The following is a 19,703-nucleotide window of genomic DNA, read 5'->3' on the forward strand; positions in this document are numbered from 1 at the left end:
ACACAGCAGGGCTTGTGTGCCACATTTTGAAGTACAGTACTGTATCTGGGATGCAGGTGGCGCTGTGGGTTAAACCACAGAGCCTAGGACTTGCCGATCTGAAGGTCGGCGGTTCGAATCCCCGCGACGGGCACATCAAAGTGCAAGTAGATAAATAGGTACCGCTCCGGTGGGAAGGTAAACGGCGTTTCCGTGCGCTGCTCTGGTTGGCCAGAAGCGGCTTAGTCAGGCTGGCCACATGACCCGGAAGCTATACGCTGGCTCCCTCGGCCAATATGAGTGCCGCAACCCCAGAGTCGGTTACGACTGGACCTAATGGTCCGGGGTCCCTTTACCTTTACCTTTGCTGTATCTAACGTCGTGCACATTACCATTGTTAACGGAGAAATCTGAGGGCTCCCTTGGACAAAAAAACCCCAAGGACACCAGCCAGGAATACCAGAGCAAAACAGCAGTCAGTAGGCTTGGTCTTTATTGAAGACTGTCGCAACAGGACTCCCACAAGGCGGAACAAGATGGAAGCCCCGAACAAAAGAGCCCCCAAACTTTTATTAGCTGCTTATCCCCATGTTACATGCACCCCCAAACTACATCACTCAGACATCACGGTTACATCATGAAAGGGGAGGTCTGGTGGCAATAATCTGAGCATCCTGGACCCTGCCCCATGGTTCTCCTTGCCCTCCACCAAACACCCACCAAGTGTAACAAAAGAGATATTTACATTTCCCCATTTCCCAGCCAAGTTAATTACACCCTTTTGTCTTCATCTGGGTTTGTTATTTCTGGAATGGCTACCTGTCTGGGACTCAGGTATCAGGATGCCAGGGATTATCACTCAGGCAGAGGGGCTGCTGAGTAGCTGAGCTCACATGTCTATATGAATTTCTTAAGTTTTCCCTGTGAGCCAGTACATAGATACATTTATCAGTGAATTGTTACATTTGGTATTGTGCAGCAAAGGCCTTTTGAATAGATAGGAAGAAACTGTGATGAAGTGTTTTGTGGGGACAAATCACAAAAGTCACAAAAGTGATTGTGCTGATTTTGGTAGTGGGCTGCATGTGCATGATATCTGCTGGAGAGGCAACCCCCCCACCTATACATAAATTCCTGCAACACCATCAAAATGAGTGCTGGTAAGGAGGTTATTTAAGACTAGAGCCTAACATAATTGAATTGCTTCACTGCTTAGTCAAGAAGATTATTGCAATTGTGCCCATTGTTTTCTGGAACTTGTCTCTGATAACTCACTGCTGGTCACTATTCCCACCCCACCCCCACCTTTTAAAATACCGATTTTATTTATTTTAATGGAACAGAAGGTAAATTTTGAGAAAACAATTGTTACCACAGTAAACAACAAACAAATTTTCCTGATAAAACTACAGACTTTTATCATACCATGTGTTACAAGTTTCATTTGAATTTGATTCCTCTAAGAGATCAAGCCACATTTTCCTATGAGTACTGCCACAGTCTGAACAATTTATGTATTCAATAAACATTTGCCATATGTTATAAAGTAAATATGAATTGTGTTTGCCCTTTGCTTGTCACGATTTTTGAGAATTGGGAATGTTTGTTCTAATTTAGTAGTTTGAGTTACAGATAGGTAGCCGTGTTGGTCTGCCATAGTCAAAACAAAACAAATTCCTTCCAGTAGCACCTTAAAGACCAACTAAGTCAGTTCTTGGTATGAGCTTTCGTGTGCATGCACAGTGTATCTGAAGAAGTGTGCATGCACACGAAAGCTCATACCAAGAACTGACTTAGTTGGTCTTTAAGGTGCTACTGGAAGGAATTTGTTTTGTTTTAGTAGTTTGAGTTAGATAGAGTTGTCATTCTTCATGTTTTTTTAATCAGGATGATTGGTCCATCACCACAACATACTCTTTTTGAAGGGAGCTTCAGGATTCTATTCCAACCCTGAAGAGCTTCTACCAGTCAGTGTAAACAATACTGAACTACATGGGCCAATGCTCTGACTCAATATGAGACAGCTTCCTCTGTCTCTCTCCCTCTCTGTCACCCCCGACTCTAGCCTGGTCATTTTATATATAGTTGAACCCCTGGCAGTTGGATTTAGAGGACACCATCACCTTGCTGGTAACAGACTCCAAATTATTTTTAATATGATTTGAGCTTTTTGGTTTCCATGCTTATTCAGTATCCAGCTATAGCCTGAAACCCAAACAATACATTATGAGAAATTTGTAGCACCCCCTTCTCCCTTGCACATAGAAAATTAGCAGGTCATGGAGTGGCTAGGTCAAATTACTTCACTTTGAGAGATAGCTTTCTATGTGAACTTTTTTTTGAGGGGGGAATAGAGGAATATTCATGGACCCTTTATTGGGTCCATGCACCACATAATAGCCCTTAATTCAAGGCACTGGGTCAGCAAAACCTCCTTCTTTTAATTATTTTTGAGACTGGAAGCAAGTATGAAATGGATTTTATATCTGCCAGTTAATTAGCACCCAGAAAACAAAGACTGCTGGAGGATGAAAAAGCACTAATTAACAGGCTCCTTTTGGACTTTTTGGGGTGGAAAAAAAAAGAACAAACTTGTGATGACTGGGACTGAAGATTGGGAAAACACTGCTGAGCAGATTGAGAAATAGCTGGATATTATATTGAAACACAGCTAGATGTTATCCTGGAGTGTATATTTTGACTACAGTGGTACCTTGGTTTTCGAACTTAATCCGTTCTGGAAGTACGTTCTTAAACCAAAACCGTTCTTAAAGGGAGGCGTGCTTTCCCTAATGAGGCCTCCCGCTGCCGGTGCCCTTTCACTGTTTGGATTCTGTTCTTAGACTGAGGTAAAGTTCTCAAACCGGGATACTACTTCCGGTTTTGTGGAGTTTGTAAACCAAATCGTTCTTAAACCGGACTGTTCTTAAACCGAGGTACCACTGTACTTTGAATAATCTTTATGTACATAATTGGTAGATGGAGAATTGGAAGCCCTTCTTATATCTTATCTCTCTTTCTTCTATGAATTCTAATTCTTGTTTTCTTCTGCTAACTCTACATTTATGTTTTCTTCTTTGATGTTTCCTATTTAGGATTAATGAGGATACACACAAGAGGGTAATGAGTGGAAGATAAAGGGCCCTGAGTGAGGGAAAGGGTAGAGAGGATCTTTGAAGGTGGGAGCCTGGGGAGAAAGGGAGAAGCTCCCAAGTGGGGGCTGTGAGGGCTCACCCTTCTTGTGTGGAATAAAGGTTAAGACACAGCCTTGATAGAGGGCTTTGTATTAATTTATACTTCTTCATCATATTCTTCATCATATTCATCATCTTATTCTATCTTTTCTCTCTGCTTTATTTTAATTTAGCTTCGTTTGGCTTTTATTGTATTCTCTGTTGAAAACTTTTAAATAAAAAAAAAAATCGATTTTTTTTTTTAAGCTGCATTCTTAGGTTGATGTGCAGACCAGTGAGGGTGGGGATGTCTGCACATGATGTCTGTACAGTGGTACCTCGGGTTAAGTACTTAATTCGTTCTGGAGGTCCGTTCTTAACCTGAAACTGTTCTTAACCTGGAGCACCACTTTAGCTAATGGGGCCTCCTGCTGCTGCTGTGCCGCCGGAGCACCATCTCTGTTCTTATCCTGAAGCAAAGTTCTTAACCTGAAGCACTATTTCTGGGTTAGCGGGGTGTGTAACCTGAAGCGTATGTAACCTGAAGAGTATGTAACCCAAGGTACCACTGTACTGTAATCTGATTTGTTTCCCTGCAATGAACTCCTGTTCACTGAATATGTGATTTTGTAATTTTTACAGCATTCCTGTGATTGAAGCTGTGTTCCTGGAGTTGTTACAAGCATTGCTGCAATTATTTCATTGCGTTGGGTCACCTTTTGATCTTATACTTTGTATTTATATGTTGCTTTATAGTCCTCTTCTCTATAAAATTACTATCAATTAATGGTGAAATAACCTCTGGTTGAAAACGCATGTGCGTTTCAACGTTTACCTAAAGCGGGACCAAAAAATATTAAGCTGCTAGGAGCTTGCTAAAGGCCGAAATTCAACTTGTAAAGCTGGCACTCAGGAAAAAGCTTCACCCGTTGAATTCCTGCCTACTGGGCCTCCAAGTCCAGAGCGTGAGTAGAAATGCGTCAACATTCAGTAGTGCAAACAATCATCCTCCACAGTAGAGGATGATGATTTTGGGGCGTGTGTGTTTGCGGAGGCTGAGGGGTCGGGATGAGGCCTTGACCAGCGAGAGGAGCCAACGAGCTCTAAAGCGGAGCCGATTCAGCTCTTTAAAAACAAGGTCTAAGACGCGCCCGCCCACTTCGCGCGTCGTTCGCAACAGCGCATGCTCCCAAACAATGAAAGAAAAAAAAATCCTCCCAAAGGAAACACCGAGACTCTCCTATCTTTATCTTTATCTTTTTTTTTTTTTTTTTTTTTTTTGCGTGCGCGCAGGCACTTGGCTGTGCGCACGCGCACCCGTCGCACCTCCCCGAAGGTCAATCTTTCTTTCTCCCCCCCAAAAAACCACACCCCTAGCATTGCCCTTTTTCCGCTCCGCCTCTTCTCCCCCGGCTACTTCGATGATTGGTCCCTTTCCTGGTTATCACTGTCAACGGAACTCTCTTTTTTTTTTTTGTTTCTCGTTTTTATTTTCTGGGTTGGCATCAGCCGCTCGCCCGTATTCCTTCCGCCTCCTCCCCTCCCCTGCTTGAAGTGAGGCGATTTTCTCTGCGTTTGTGTGTCTGTGTGTGTGTGTGGTCGGTTTTTTTGCGACAGGACGTTGCGGCTCTTCTTCCCACCGCCCCCCTCCCCTCCTCCCGCCTCCCTCCGTCAGTAGGGGGCGGGGAAACCCCGTGTAAGGGGTGGCCGCCATCTTGGACAGAGTGTGTTGTGCGAGCGGATTGAAAGGAGCAGAGGAGGGGCGGTGGCGAGTGGCAGTAACAGCAGCGAGGGACGAGTGGGGGTGGGGGAAAAAGAAAGAAAGGAGAGGAGCTCGCTGCGCGCGCGCAGACACAGGCCCCCACCTCCCCACCCACAATACCCAGAGCACGCGTAAGGCGGTGGTGGGGCCGGCGCCAGACCGAGTCTCGAACCCGGAACGAGAAGGGGAGGAGACCTCCCTTGTTGCTGCCGCCACAGCCGGAACCAAGCTGCCCAGTCACCAGTCCCTCGGACCCAGGTAGGTTTGTCGAGGCCTAGCCGGGTTTCAAGGCCTCGCAAGGGGTTGCCTGGCAACCGGAGGCGGGGTGGGGGGGCACTTGACCCCTCCCTCTCTTGGCTGGGTGGTGGTGAAGGGGGGCTTTTGAGGAAGGGTCTGCGGTGAGTCTTGAGGGCGCCTAGGCCTCCTCCTCCTCCTCCTCCTCCTCCTCCTCCTTTGTATTGCGTGTTAGAGGCCTGCGGGTGCCCAGGCCTCCCCTCCCTGCTCACCGCTTTGCAGGTGGGCCCACCACACCCAGCTCCAGAGGAAAGGGGGAGGCCTCCGCCCGTGCAAAACCGCCGCTCACGTTTGCCTCCCTTGGAGATGTGCCCTTTTCCTCTCTCTTAACTTGGCGGGGTGGGATTGAAAGACTCCCACCCCGATCCCTTCCCGTTTCGCCCCCGCCCCTACCTGTGCATGTTTATTCGGGTGTTGCTCTTGCACAGGTGTTGCCCTCCCGGATAAGGTGGGCTGGATCCGGACTTGGTCCTGTTCAGAGCAAGCCCCACCATAATCCTGCGGGGCTTCAGCATCGTTGATTTCAATTGCCAGCTTGAGCTCGATGGGCCTGAGTCAGGGGGAGGATGTGAGGAAGAGCCCTGCTGGATGAGGCCAAGGGAGGCCTATGTAGCTCAGCCTCTCTTTCTCACAGGGGCTAAGGGGATGCTTCTGGGAAGGCTACAAGCAGGGTCCGAGTGCAACAGCCCTCATTCCTTCTTGTCACCCCCAGCAACTGGTGTTCAGAAGCGTACTTGCTCCCAAGAGTAGGGAAGGAACATAGCCATTGATAATCCTACCTTTCATAAATGTGCCTAATCTTCTTTTAAAGCCAACTCAAGAGGCCACCACTACCTCTTGAGGTGAGAATTCCATAGTTCAGCTCTAGGCTGTGTGAAGAAATGATTTTGTTCTGCTCTGTCTGGGCTTTCCCAATATTTAAGTTCTAGTATTTTATGAGAGAGGAAGAAAGACTTCCTCTTTTATCCATTTTCTCCACATCAGCCTTTGTAAGTATTGAAGATGCATATCCCACTGGGCTCGATGAGCCTTGTCTCCCCACATCCCCGTGCAAAAAAAGTAAGGGTTGCAGCCTAACATGGCTACTCCTGGCTTTAATAGATGCTCCTCTATGTGGTATTTGCTTCTTGCACTACACAGATTCTAAGTTGTTGAGCCCTGTGTCTCAAATATTGATAAGTGCCTTGTAGAGTGAATAATGCTGCTACTAGGGAGTGTGGTGCTCACTCCGGGTGTATTGGTGGGTGGTCCTTATTCCCATGGAATCTAGGTGTATTGTTAAGTGTAACTGCCCTGCTAGAGGGTGGAATATGTTTGCGTGTAGCTTATATAGGCCTAATTTCTTGCAGGGGGCAAGGAGGAAAAAAATAGGGAAAGTGGGTGGCAGAAAGAGAGAGAGAAAGGAGTACCCCCACCAATCTTTTCTTTTTGATGTGGCCCATTTTGGCTCTGGGTTTACCAGTTGCCAGTATACAGGCTCTTTTGATTACTTCTGAGCCCTTGACAGAAAAAAGGTTGCTCACCCATATATGGCAAACTTCTTCTTATTTGAACTCTTTATGTGGGTCTTGAGGTCAGCCCATCTCTAAGTCTAAGGGGATAATATGACACAAATCCAATAGATGTGTATCTGATTTGTATGCAGATTAATGATAGGTGCTTATTTCTATAACAATTTTGTTATATGCACCTGTAAGTGTCAGGGTGTGTCTGAGGCACATCACCATTTATGACCAGTCTGCTTGAAAAGGCATTGTGGAAAGGCCTGTTATGCAAATGCGTAAGACAGGCATTGCAGACATTGCATTCTATGTGAATGTGTGTGTGTTTCATGCATGATGTTTTAATACATGGTGATAGTCTCTGTGATAATGAGAAAAGCTTGTGTGCCTTTAATTTGCACATTTGTACAGTTATATGCACTGGGAATCTATTATGCAGGGGAACATCGTGCAGATTTCCCTTGTTTGTTATCTAGACAGCGTGTGTGTCCATGCACACATGCACACAATTTATAGCTCTGTAAAAGTGCTCATTATGTGCTAGTTGTATTACGTTGGCATACAACACAGTGAAGAATGAATAACAAATAGAAAATGTCTGAGGTAGCGTAGTTGGGCTGCAGCCCTATACCCACTCACCTGGGAGTAAGCCCAAATGAACTTAATTGGAATAGATTTGCATAGAATTGAACTGTAAAATTTGGATCTGAACTTAAAAAGGTACTAAGTGGCAGTATGTGCATCATTTACTAGCGCTCTAATTTTCACAGTTTAGGTTGTGCAATCCTTACTATATAACTAACTGTAGTAGTACTTCCTCAGTAAGAGAAATAGCAGATTAAGTGCTTCTGTTTCTTAATGTGTAGGATGAACTGGGTGCATTCCTCCCTCTCTCATACTGTATGTAAACAGTAGATCCTTAATGAGGGATAGGCTGTGCTTGTTTATACACTCACTTTTTCCTATGAGCATTCAGGGTGAATGTAAGTAAGCCTTTAATATGTACACTTTAAGTTGCAATTGACATGGCAGTCGATTGCTAATAATGAAAAGGAATTATTATTTCATATTAGAGAGAGCAAAGTTTTGCTTTATGGCTTTGTATAGTTAGAGAGTTTAATGTTGCAAGGCGAAATCCTGGAATATATTTTTCACTCTATCAGCAGGGTCTTTTAGAAAGCTTCATAGAAGGGAACTCACCAAAAAGTTTGATTTATGGTTGCTAAGGCATCCACATTTACCCTGCTTACATGCAGTTTTTTCCCCCTTCCACTGAAATGGCTGCTTTCTAATGAAATACTCAAAAGAAATCTCATTGAACTCAGATTCTAAGAACGCATGCTTATGTGAAATCCTTTGAGTTAGTTTCAGGAACTTCAACGGACACGAAAAAGAATCAAATGAGAATTGTCATCTGTGCATCCTAGATGTGTGTGCATCCTGGAGTGTGACTGCGTGAATGTGTGAGAATAGCTTCCCCCTGTATCTGCCTTTCCATGGGATATCTGCCTTAAACTCTGCATTTTGGGGAAACCTTGTCAGATTCAATTGCTGTGCCTCCATCTTGATGTCTGTGCTTAGAAATGGAAGTGACTGCATGTATTTTAGTTTAGTTGGTAATGAGCGTCTTGATTTTCACACAACACTAAGCCATAGTTTATTAAACTGATTTATTAAACCATGGCTTAGCAATGGTCTGCCAATTAACTAGAATTTGAAGCCTTTATTTGTTATTGGCTTACAAACCTGGTGTTAAGTGTGAACAGCAGGATTTTTTTGCCCATTCCACACTAGATGCTCACCTAGCTAAAGGCATGAGGTAAGAGCAGTGGTAAGCCATGGTTTGTTCAATCATCTGTGGGACAACTCATGGTTAACTTGTGTTATTAGCTAAGGCTTTAGTGAACCATGGCTTAGCATTATGTACAAACGTGGCCAGTGCTAGAGAGTTCATATTTTTTCCTATACTGATGTATGTGTTGTGGATTCATAACATTTAACATTCATAACATTTATTTGGATCATAAACTTTCTAAAAGGACAGTGGTGCTGTTACTACAGGCATACTTATGCAACGGCCATGCTTTTATACAGAGTTCTTATCTAAATCTGCTTTTTTAAGCACAATTGGGAATAAATTACATTGAGCCAGTGTTAGAAACTGAGATATGAAAACTAGGAGCTAAATGGCATCTTAAACCTAGATTATGGGCGCAACAACAGAATGTCTAGGCATACTTTTTTTATAACAAGAATACAAAGCTAAAAATGAATGAGTGGCTAGAAGTGGGGAAGCAGAAAAGGTCCTCCTTTCCTTCCACTCTGCAGACAAACCCTGGATTCTCTCTGTACCCCCTTTCCTTCATATAAATATATCTTATATGAAGAGCCAGTGTGGTGTAGTGGTTAAGAGCGATGGACTCGTAATCTGGGGAACCGGGATTGCCTCTCTGCTCCTCCACATGCAGCTGCTGGGTGACCTTGGGCTAGTCACACTTCTTTGAAGTCTCTCAGCCCCACTCACCTCACAGAGTGTTTGTTGGGGGGAGGAAGGGAAAGGAGAATGTTAGTCACTTTGAGACTCCTTCGGGTTGTGATAAAGCGGGATATCAAATCCAAACTCTTCTTCTTTTTCTTCTTCTTGGCACCACAATTAAAGCATATTAAATGCATATATAACTGATGGCAGAGACATCCACCTTGAGTGTCCAGTTCGCAAACCTAAGACTTAAGGGTCCTTCAATGATCCCACTCCAAAATGTGTTCTGATTTTAAGCATCACTGTTAAGAGTCTGAGGTAGATAACACATTAACATTCACTACTTAAACCATCATAACTAACTGACTAGTATATTTCAAATTAAATGTTTTACTTGGGAGGAAGCCCCATTGAACTTGGTAGGGATTTACTTCTGAGTAACAGTGGCAATTTTAATCTGAAATCTTAGGCGCAGTACTGCACCCAGAACTCAGAAACTGCTCGTGTTCATGAAAGTCTTGTCGCAAAATGCGCCTGGAACACTGGGAGTTTCGAACGCTGCATTGAGCTTGGTAGGACTTGAATAAGAATAGAGCTGCAAGTTGATTTAAGAGTACAGTGGTACCTCGGGTTACATACGCTTCAGGTTACATACGCTTCAGGTTACAGACTCCGCTAACTCAGAAATAGTTCTTCGAATTAAGAACTTAGCTTCAGGATGAGAACAGAAATCGCGCAGCAGCAGCGCGGTGGCAGCGAGAGGCCCGTTAGCTAAAGTGCTTCAGGTTAAGAACAGACCTCCAGAACGCGAGGTACCACTGTACAGGGGAACATTATTTCAAGAAATACTTGCTGCTTGAAATTTCTGAAGTTACACATTGGCCACACCCTAAGCTGCAGTTTAATGTAAAAGTATGTATCGTCCTGTGCCACTTCCATCACACAGGTTGAAGGTTCATATGCTGGAATGCTCCTTCACGTGCACTTATTCTCTCTCTCCCTTTCCCAGTGAAAAATGTCAGGATGAACCCAGTTTTTCTCCCAACATGCTAGTTTCTACAAAAGGAATCTCCTCCTCCATCTAACTTATGATCCCCTCCCCTCCTCTCCTCTCCCCTCCCCTCCTGTCCCAAGGTGGTTTAATGCGGACACAGGTTTTACAGTCTCAAAGAGAACAGTGTCTTTGATGTGTGCACATGTTGCCGGAATCTTATGCCAAACAGAATGCAACAGATGAATGTATTCTTTCCTGAGGTGTAAGTCAGTCAAAACATTCTTGCATGCTGTGGGAATCTTAATTCACTTTCCTTCAACAGCTCTGATTTGTGTATCATATATATTCAGAATATATACAGCTCCTTTCAACCACTTGTCAAAGATAGTAGGAGTTGCAATCCTACAAAGTCTTGAAGGGCTGCAGTTTACCTGTCTTACGTTCTCTTCTCCAGGAGTTAATGACTTCATTTGGATTTCATGGTAAACAGTGAAAGGGTTTGTGCGTTATTGCTGCAGCTGGAGGGAGGAGCTTTCACTTACGTTTTTGATTAACCACAGTTTAGAGTCCAAACTCTAAACAGTGGTTAATCTTAACTGTGATTTGTTGGAACTACAAGCGAGTTTCATAAGCAACGTTTTGGTGTTGGCTTGTTATAAATCATAGTTAAGCTGGTTGCATTTGGGAGACAAATGCTAAGCTGCGCTTAATTAAAATAAAATGGAAGTGAAAGCTTCCAGATTATTCATTGTAGCTGTGCTAGAGGGGGAAGTGCAGGAACCTAAGCTTGTTCCTGTTGCAATAATAGTTATATCCTGACAACCTAAAGTAGCCAATAAAAAAATGACATTGCGTATTTATTAGCAGCCATACGGGTACAGCACCAGGTAATAGTTAAAAATCACCTTATGTCATGGATATGCTCCCCAAAATTCCTCAGTACAGTACAGTACCTCATGTTACGTTTCCTTCATGTTACATTCTTTCAGGTTATGTCCCGTGGCAACCCGGAAGTACCGGAAAGGGTTACTTCTGGGTTTTGCCGCATGCGCACAAGCGCCAAATCGCGCCACATACCTGCGCAGATACAGCGCTTCAGGTTGCGCTCTTTTCAGGTTGCGAATGGGCCTCCAGAATGGATCCCGTTCGCAACCAGAGGTACCACTGTAATTATAACTGTCACAACTACAGTTTTTGCACATTGTTAGGCTGTGGTCATAGTAAAATCCCCTTGAATTCAGTGAGTTTCAGTCCTATTTGGTAAGGTAAGAATCCCCAGTAGTGTTAACTGGGATCAAAAATTGGACATGTTTGAGGCCTTTGTTAACACATTCAGTCAGTATTTGCTTTGTTTAGCAGTATTTGTTAATGACTGACCTGGAAACAAAAGTATTGATTTAGCCTATTAACTGAGGGTGGCTCCTCTGAAGAGGGATAGTGTTAATGTTGGTAATTAAAGGATGACCACTATCTAGGATTGCTTTGTACTAATGTTTAAAAGACAATCTTATGTATGAAACAGAATAGAGGCCCTAAGATCAATTAATGCTGATGTTCCCAAATTGTGGCTTATGAGCTTCATTCAGGTGGTCTGTGAATGTTCATAGTGATTTTCAATTTTATTTTTATTGCTTCTGTTATTTCTTATATTGTATTTTTTGTGTTACAATTTAAATTCTGCGGAATTTCAGTTGTCATACAATAAAATGCAATATAAGAAATAAAAATCAACCAAAAAATTTGAAAATTATACAGCATCTAGCACAACACATTAAAATTGTTACAATGTACATAAAAAATCATTAAATGGTCTGCTAATACACTTGGCCATATTCAAGAGGTCCATGGGGGAAACAAGTTTGGGAGCTCCTGATTTAGTGCTTATGAATGCAACTCAGAAGTAAAAAGGTGTATGTATGGAACAGAAGATGCTTTTGAAGATTTTTCCTCTACCAAGTTATTCTGATAATCTTCAGAGTTGGTGTTTATTTGTCTTGTGAGTGACGGTTGCAAAAAGTTAACAAAACCAAGTGTCATATGATACTCCCAATACGGACTAGCCTCAGTTGGTGTCATTCATAAATACAGCAGGCTGTCATGTGTAACAATAAAACACTGACTTCGCTGTGGTATAGTGCGCATGCTCTTCAGTGCAAAATTGATGAATTCAAATCAGGTGATGGAACAGGATCTTGTGATTAATAGCTGAAGTTTGCTCTTGGGGAAATGTCTGAGTAGAAATTGAGGATGACATAAGAGCAAACTTTGAAGTTGCTGGTTTATCATAGCTATATAGTGGTACCTTGGTTCTCAAATGCCTTGGTTCCCAAACACCAAAACCCGGAAGTAAGTGTTCTGGTTTTTAAATGTTTTCCGGAAGTTGAATGTCCGATGCGGCTGTCGGCTATTGTTTCCGGGGCGCCTGCACCACTCAGAAGTGTGCCTTGGTTTTTGAACATTTCGGAAGTTGAACAGACTTCCGGAACAGATTAAGTTTGGTTTGTTTTTGCTATTTATTTTGCATTTTTGTTTTTGAGGCTTTTTGGTTAATTTGTTTTTGTGACTGTGTGGAACCCAGTTCAGCTACTGATTAATTGATTATGTGACTGTCAAAATGAATAAAAGCTCCTCATCCAAACAATGACTATCATCAGTGCAGGTAAGGAAAAAAGTTAATTTTAATTTTTATCATCTGTAATACAGCCTTATTTATTTTATAATACAATACATTGATTATTGCTTTCATTTTATGGATCAACAGTCTCGTTAGATTGTAAAATTCATGTTAAATTGCTGTTTTAGGGGTTGTTTTTAAGAGTCTGGAACGGATTAATCCGTTTTGCATTACTTTCTATGGGAAAGTATGCCTTGTTTTTGGAACGGACTTCCAGAACGGATTAAGTTTGAGAACCAATGTACCAATGTAAGTGATCCAGCAGTTGTACATTCTAGTATTATGTCTATGAGAGGGTATCCCATTTTAAATGATTGCTGGTGCCTGCTTCCAGCATTCAAAACTCCGAGAAAAAGGAGGACCCTTTTCTGCCTTCCCACTTCCAGCCGCTCTGAAGACTGGAAAAGAGACCCTCTTAAGAATATTAGGTGGGCTGGCAGGGGAAGCATGGCTTTGTTTTTTGCAGCCTTCAAATGAGGACTAGACCATATGAAAAATGAATATAAGATTTTAGCTGCAGTTCATTCATTTTCAGCTTTGTATTCTTCTTATAAAAAGTATGTCTAGACATTCCATTGGTGTGCCCATAACCTAGGTTTAAGGTGCCATTTAGCTCCTAGCTTTCTAACACTGCTACTTCATTCTTTTTTCCTTGACAGTTTGCAGCAAAGGAGATACTGCATTCTCCTTGGAAAATTTTAAACTTATTTCAGCAATACATTATACTGGGAGGGGGAGAGCTTATTTAACTTACTCATAGATCTTTTAGTGCTGTAGCTCACATGAATGTGCTCCCCATGGTAACATTAGCAACAATTGAAGTTTGCCTGGGTTTCCCCTTCCACTCACAGTTGTGGGCTAATTTTTTATGGGGGGGGGATGAAAGGGATGGCATGTTTAGGTGAGAGTGAAGACTTTGGTGGCTTCTTCCACCCAAATTGTACCTTACCTCTCCCAAAAGGAGCCTTGATGGACCCCTACCCCAACCCCTTCTCCAGTAAAAGAATATACAGGTGGTATAGCGAAGGGTGGGGGGAAGATAGAGAAATAGAGGGAAGGGTAGGGTCACAGTGCTTTTTCTCTGCTCTAATCCTAACCATGCCTACTGGAGGTCCGTTCTTAACCTGAAACTGTTCTTAACCTGAGGTACCACTCTAGCTAATGGGGCTTTCCACTGCCCCCGCGCGATTTCTGTTCTCATCCTGAAGCAAAGTTCTTAACCTGAGGTACTATTTATGGGTTAGCGGAGTCTGTAACCTGAAGCGTCTGTAACCTGAGGTACCACTGTATTCTCTTCTCCCCTGCCCCACCCTAAAAAGAGTCTTTTTAGCATACACAGCCTACTGCTGTCTCTATAGGAGAACGTTGGGGGTGGGCAGGTGTGGCATTTAATGCTTGTAGTACATCATAGCTGAGGAGTGATGGGTTGCATTTTGAGAGCTCCCCCCCCCAACTTAGATTCCAGATTATCCTCCATGTTCCCCCTCTTCCCATAATCAGAGTTTTCTATGGGGTGATTGACTTGATTTCTGTGGGGAGCTACTGGGGTGGCTGCTGCTTTTGAGCCTGCAATCATGTGATATTGACTAGTGTGTGTGCGAGAGAGAAGCCCCTTTTCTAGGCCTTGATGCTGCTGGGTTAATGGGCCCCCACTCTGAATCTGGACTGCATAGTGGTTCTTCTTCTTGCTGCTGCTTTGGTTCAGCAGCAGAGCATCTGCTTTGCATGCAAAAGGTCCAAGGTTCAATCCCCAGTGGTGTTTCCAGGTGGGGGCAGGGAAGGTCCCCTTCCTGAAACCCTGGAGAGCTGCTGCTAGCCTATGCAGATGATACTGGGATTGATTGATTGATCGATCTGTGGTATGAACTTGGGCAGCTCCCTATGTTTCCTTTACATTAATTACATTTTCGCTGGCCCCTTTCAGTAAAAAACTAAGAAAATCACGGCTGGATCTGGCCAAAGGCCATCTAACATTTATGCAGGAGTTAAAGGGTTGGGGGCAGATGGGTTGAAATAGCTCTTTAAACCCTTGTTCAGTGGTCCCTCATATTTGAGCTGTGGGGAGGCAACAGAGTAACATTTGGGGGGCAGAATTAAGGGTGCTGCTCTGGCTCAGCATCTGTTGTGAGCTTTGTTGGTTGGGAGCTGCCTTCCCCTTGGAGGCTGTCTGCTCCCTGCCTAAGCTCAGTTAGTCTTGTGCTCCCCTGTGGCATGGAGTTCCAGAGGTGATCTCTGTGCCTAAAATTCCCTGTTGCACCTCATTGATTTCCACACTACTCCACAGACCACCTGATTTGATCAGTCTCTCCCCCCCACCTCTCTCTCTGTCTGCCACACTGCTGAGCAAATCACCTGGTCTGGTATCATGGCAGCAAAAAGAAAAGAAAAAAGGTGCATAGACATTTTGTTTTCGTGCCCACAACATAGGTCTCAGGAGTCACATGACACCTAGCTTTCCTATCCCAGTTTCTAACACTGCCCTTACGGTCTCCGTGGCAACATGAGCCTTGAAACTAGGTGCCCAAGTGCTACATACTAAATTTCCTTTCTTTGAGGGGAAACTACAGCAGAGATGGTAAAATCACAACATTGAGGTAACCCTAATTACCATTGTCCTGTGCTCCACTAGCATGTAGCAACACTCTTACGTAGAATATTAAGCATTGCTTCCATGTTGGCAAAAATCCTACCTGTTCATTTTGACTACTTGTAAGTAGCTTATTCTGTTTCAGACCTGGTGGTGGTGGCTGCTCTGATGGAGACCTTAATTATTTCTGAGTAGATGATTGGTGCTGATAAGCCAGCCTGGCACTGGCCAGCTGTTTAGAGCTGAACTTACATCAAACCCACCTAGTATGTGCTGGCTGGAGCTGATGGGAGTTGTAGTTCAAAATGTCTGAATGGTGTCTAGTTGGTGAAGGCTGTGATGAGCATAGGGATAAAAGCAGAAGCCCGTGATAAGCATTGTTCTTTCTCAGGCAGTCGGTGCTGTTGGTTTCATGGGATAGATTGGGAGAGGATTTGTCTAAAGAAAAGTCAAAAGTGCTATTGGCTGCTCATAAAATCATGTTTAGTGTAGCATTTAAACTAAATACGAGAGCTGGACGATACCTGCTTTCCAACATTGTAATAGATCGCCAGCTAAACTTTGTGATATGGTGGTATATTATGATGTTGGAAAGGAGGTGAGGAGGAAGAAGGCAGTTGCTGGTCATGGAGATAATTAGCATCACTGTGTGCATCATCTTCTTCCTGGCAAGGGCAGGTGGGTGGTACTGCCTAAGGCAGTGCACATCAGCTGAGGCACCACATGCCATGGCAGTGTGAAGCCGCCAGCCTCCCTGGAACTGCTAGCTGTGGCTTGCCCTGACAATATCCTCTTGCTGTACAAGTGGTGGCTACTGGAAGCCACCATTCGCCATGGCATGAGAAGGAATGGAGGGAGTAGGCAGCTTGCTGCCACTCATACAGCCAGAGAAATAAATGAAGGGGCTGGCTGGCAGGAAAGCGCCACTCCCGAGGCTGGTGGCAGGGCTGCAAAGGGAGGGTTGGAGGGAGTGGGTGAGCATCATGCACCCTGATTGAAGTGCACTATGCTGGCTGTGAGCAGGCCCAGGGATTCATGATACTTTGCCTGGTTGGAAATTCTGAAATTGCTCTTGTGATTTTAACTTCAAGCCGGTTTCAAGCAATGTATCAATACATCACCCAGATCTACTAGATATTGCTGAAAAGTGCACCACATCATTCAGACATCATTCCTCTCATTACAGCTCGTGCTATTCTTGGTAGTGGATGAACTAAGTATTACTAGCATGTAATCACTAGCATTGACGTGAAGCATAGACCTGGAGATGTAGACTATGGAAGAGCAATAGTAGAATAGTAGAAACACGACTGAACTATTCTGGGGGAGTGGGACAGAATACTTGCAGAATACTTGCAGACTCAAAAGTGATTCAGAAATAAGAGCCCAAGTTTAGTGTATTTTTTTAAAGCACCCTTTTCTCCAAGGATTTCTAAATGCTTTTTAAGCTGAACACAATTGTGCTTCACAGTAGGATTGTAAGAAGCCCTCTTTATGAAATTCATTCGGGTCTAATTCAAAATCCTGTTTTCAGGTTTGAACACAGCTATTGTTTCTGCTGCAGGTATCAAACTGAGTTTCACTTGGAGCTAGTGCTCTCCAGCAGAGAGAAACTGAATAAAACATGGGGATCTAGAAACCAGAAGTAGGGAAGGGGGAAGGGCAGCAAACTGGAGATGTTCTGGTCAGCTTTCTTACTTCCGTTACCCATACTTTACTCTCTTAATTTCTAAAAATGAATGTTATGTGAAGGGACTGGGAAAAGATGAGCTATGTGTATGGGCGCATAATGTGAGGTAGATATTAATTTGTTCTGAGTTCCTATTTCCCTGGGCTGATGTAGCACCATGGCTTGAGAGCATGAGATAGAAGATAGGAAGTTCCCAGACCAGGCATAAACTCAGCAGGTGGCCTTAGGCAAGGCTGTCTCTTACTCTGTTGGAGGGATAGGGGAATAATAGTTGTAAGGAATCCTCAGAGAATGCAGAAAGTGGTATGTGGAGGGTGATTAGGCACCTCAAGATCCTCTGCAGAAAGGAATATGCTAGGAAATGTAGCCTAAATGTTGGATCAGCCATCCAGTCCCAGCAGAAGTGGAGAAGCAGTCATTAGTGCATGCAAAAAAAGAGGAATGGAATTTTGCTGCGTGGAGTCTGCACTGAGTGTACTGGAGAAATGTGCATCCATGTCATCTCAGTTTTGTCTTTTTTTTAAAATAAAGATTCTTTCTAAAAAGTGCCTGGCTTGACCATCCTATCAGTGTCAGAAAGCTGGGCCAGAACAAGGTTACCAGTGGTCCAGAGGAAGACTCTTGCCTTCTGTTGGACACAGAACGTAGTATAGTACTAGTTCTACCTTTGACCCCCCCTACAGGGGAGATGAGCTTATGACCAAGCATTGTTATTTGTTCTTCCCTGTGAAATAGTAGCAGTAGCATAAAATAGATATATGCAAATTGGACTATTTCTGCTAAGCTAAATACTTTTTTTGTGTGTGTGGCACAGCACTTAAACTCCCTTGGGCACTCTGCATAGCTGGTCAGCACCTAATCCCTGGTGTCAACATATTCTTTAGCAGGCTTATCTGATCCTAAATCTCTGAAGTGCCTTATTAAGGTGGCAGATTTGCTTATGTTCTAAAATAGGTATTTCATTTTATGTTGTCATAAAATGGGATTGTATATTTGAGGGTAGCTCAGTTGGCCCAAGAGTGGAGTGTAGCTATTTGCATACAAAGCAGTCACTACAGTTTAAATACTTAGTGGACTTGGTCTTGTTTTCAAACAACCTTAACCTAGTGTTCAGTATGGTAATCCTAGCCCTGGGGCAATGTTTTGTTAATTCAACATTATACAAAAACTGACTTACTTTGTATACGATAGATAGTATATTTTATATGCATTTCAGCCAAAGGTCCACATTCCCTTCTGGGCAACTTTCCAGAGGCCAAATGTCAGTGGCGGGTGGGGCCAGAGGTAGAGGTGGGCAGAGCAACAAATGTAAATTTTACTTTTGTACAGAAGGCTAGTTCACATTGTCACTCCCTCTCTATCCTTCATTCAGGCAAGGAAAAGGCCTGATCAGAGTTCAGGGGCACACTCCACCGGGGCAAAAATACTCAAGGAGAGTGCAGCAAACAGGGAGCTTTGAGGGATGTTGTCTTGGGAAAGGGGGTGTGGCTGGGAGGGAGTGTGGCCAGGTAGAGAGACTAGATCCAGGGGTGGCCAACTCCCAAGAGACTGCGATCTACTCACAGAGTTAAAAACTGGCAGTGATCTACCCCATTTTTTTGGGTTGGGTCAAAGTTGCTGAGTTTTTTCAGGGAGGAGGTAAAATTTTGAGCTTTTTTAAGGGGAGCCACAGTTGTTCAGCTTCTTTGGGGGGAGCCAGTGATCTACCACAGATGTCCAGTGATCTACCAGTAGATCACAATCTTCCTGTTGGACATGCCTGGACTAGAGGACTGCATTTAACAACAACAACAACAACAACAACAACAACAACAACAACAACAACAACAACAACAACAACAACGTTATTTATACCCTGCCCATCTGGCTGGGTTTCCTCAACCACACTGGGCGACTTCCAGCAAAATATTAAAATATTAAAATACAATAATTCATCAAATATTAAAAGCTTCCCTAAACAGGGCTACCTTCCGATGTCTTCTGAAAGTCAGATAATTGTTTATTTGCTTGACATCTGATGGGAGGGTGTTCCACAGGGCAGGCGCCACTACCGAGAAGGCCCTCTGCCTGGTTCCCTGTAACCTCACTTCTCGCAGTGAGGGACCCGCCAAAAGGCCCTCGGCGCTGGACCTCAGTGTCGGTGCAGAACAATGGGGGTGGACCTGAGGTTCCTCATCCCTGACTTGGTGGCTTTGAGATGGCAAGTATCTAAACATTCAAAATTGTTTTTAACATGTTAAGGAACTGCTAATGGCTACTATTGAACATATATATTGAAGCATTTGAAGGGTAAAAGATTGTGCACCATAGCATCAATGGGCATGGTTCTTTAGAGCAGTTTAAGCAAAAAAAGTTTCTGCCCTGTTTCTGGCTGTTAACCAGAAGGTTGGTGGTTCAAGCCTAGGCAGGGGCAACTGGGCAGGATTCCTGCATTGCAGGAGGTTGGACAAGATGAACCTTGGGATCCCTTTCATGTCGGAAAACTGTCTGGATACAGCCTGCACTTGCAAGCTCTGGGTGGCTTTTCAGAGACAGAGAGGCAGCAGGAGACCTGAATGAATCCTTGCAG

General features: G+C 43.7%; 1 protein-coding gene across 1 annotated transcript in view; it reads left to right on the forward strand.

The window, feature by feature from the left end:
• The first annotated feature begins 4,852 nt into the window (after positions 1 to 4,852).
• The window catches only part of RAB14 (RAB14, member RAS oncogene family), a 37,548-nt gene continuing 22,697 nt past the window's right edge, over positions 4,853 to 19,703 (forward strand). Inside the window, exon 1 of the mRNA XM_081847808.1 lies at positions 4,853 to 5,172. The gene's annotated coding sequence lies outside the window, so the exon portion shown is untranslated. The remainder of the gene's footprint in view (positions 5,173 to 19,703) is intronic.

This window comes from Podarcis erhardii (assembly GCF_964252035.2).
Source record: "Podarcis erhardii genome assembly, chromosome: Z".
NCBI lineage: Eukaryota > Metazoa > Chordata > Lepidosauria > Squamata > Lacertidae > Podarcis > Podarcis erhardii.